Below are 2,124 nucleotides of genomic sequence, written 5' to 3'. Positions count from 1 at the left end.
TTCTATTCAATTCGATTTATTCCTATTCTAAGATATTCGTTGCACTTCAACTTGATGAATGTGATGATCCGTGACACTCATAATTATTCTCACCTATGAATGCGCGTGATTGACAACCACTTCCGTTCTACCTTAGGCCGGGCGCATATCTCTTGGATTCCTTAATCAAAATCTTCGTGGTAAAAGTTAGAATCCATTGGCAGCATTCTAGAGAATTCGGAAAGTCTAAACCTTATCTATGGTATTCCGAGTAGGATTCAGGGATTGAATGACTGTGACGAGATTGAGTAGGATTTCGGGATTGAATGACTGTGACGAGCTTCAAACTCCTGAAGGCTGGGCGTTAGTGACAGACGCAAAAGAATCACTGGATTCTATTCCAACCTGATTGAGAACCGACAGATGATTAGCCGTGCTGTGACAGAGCATTTGGACTTTTTTCATTGAGAGGATGGGATGTAGCCATTGACAACGGTGATGTCCTACATACAGCTTGCCATGAAAAAGAATAAGAAGGATTGAATGGATGCAGTAGGAGAGCAGAGATTCAGAAGGAACATAGCATCTCCATATACCCATCTGAAATTCCCACCATTGAATTACATGAGTAACTTTATCTTTATTTTATGTTTATTTACTATTATTTGATTTTCGAAATTCCATAATCAATTATTATCCGCCTGATTGAGATTTACAAGGTGACCATAGCTTGCTTCATACCAATAATCTCTGTGGGATCGACCCTTACTCACGTAAGATATTACTTGGACAACCCAGTACACTTACTGGTTAGTTGTGCGGAGTTGTGACAAAGTGTGATTCACGTTTGAGAGCACCAAGCCTTTGGAGCCATTGTTGATGATCACAATTTCGTCCACCAAGTTTTTGGCGCTGTTGCCGGGGATTGTTCGAGTATGGACAAATAACGGTTCATCTTGTTGCTCAGATTAGGTAATTTCCCTTTCAAAAACTTTTCAAAAATCTTTCAAAAAAATCTTTTTTATTCCTATTTTCGAAATTTTTTTTAAATAAATCATTCTATGGCTTCAAAACATTTAAGAATGGATTCCAGAGTTTCATGAAGCATGTTGAATCCTGGCTGGCTGCAAAGCCATATTCAAACTACTTTAGAATTGGTCTTCAACTAATCACCACAATGCATGTAATTCCATCCTAAAGCTGACTGGCTATTAAGCCATGTCCAACCCTTTAATTGGAGCTTTGGGCTAATATTGAAAGATTCCTGAAATTCTTCTTAAAGATTTTGAATTTCTTATTTTCTTTTTCTTTTTCCTATATGTTTTTCGAAAAAAAAATTTTTCAAAATTTTTTCCCTTTATTTTCGAAATATTTAGTAAGAAAATCCAAAAAATTCAATAAAATCATAAAAAACCAAAAATATTTTGTGTTTCTTGTTTGAGTTTTGAGTCAATTTTTAATTTTGGTGTCAATTGCATATTCATATTGTTCTTGCATTTTTTTCGAAAAATTCATGCATTCATGGTGTTCTTCATGATTTTCAACTTGTTCTTGGTAAGTCTTCTTGTTTGATCTTGATGTTTTCTTGTTTTTCATTTTTTTGTTGTTTATCATTGCATTTTTCGTTTGTTAGAGTCCATGCATTAAAGATTTCTAAGTTTGGTGTCTTGCATGTTTTCTTTGCATAAAAAATTTTTAAAAAATATGTTCTTGATGTTCATCATGATCTTCAAAGTGTTCTTGGTGTTCATCTTGACATTCATAGTGTTCTTGCATGCATCATGTGTTTTGATCCAAAATTTTCATGTTTTGGGTCATTTTTATGTTTTTCTCTCTCATCATTAAAGATTCAAAAAATCAAAAAAATATCTTTTCCTTAATTTTCTCATAATTTTCAAAAATTTGAGTTGACTTAGTCAAAAATTTTTAAAATTAGTTGTTTCTTACAAGTCAAGTCAAAATTTCAATTTTAAAAATCCTATCTTTTCAAAACTTTTTCAAAAATCAAATCTTTTTCATTTTTATCTTATTAATTTCGAAAACTTTAAAATTATTTTCAAAATATTTTTCTTAATTTTATTTCAAATTTTCGAAATTACACTAACAATTAATGTGATTGATTCAAAAATTTGAAGTTTGTTACTT

This window comes from Arachis duranensis, chromosome 2, assembly GCF_000817695.3.
Source record: "Arachis duranensis cultivar V14167 chromosome 2, aradu.V14167.gnm2.J7QH, whole genome shotgun sequence".
NCBI classification, from domain to species: Eukaryota; Viridiplantae; Streptophyta; class Magnoliopsida; order Fabales; family Fabaceae; genus Arachis; species Arachis duranensis.
Note: the sequence above shows the minus strand (reverse complement) of the source record.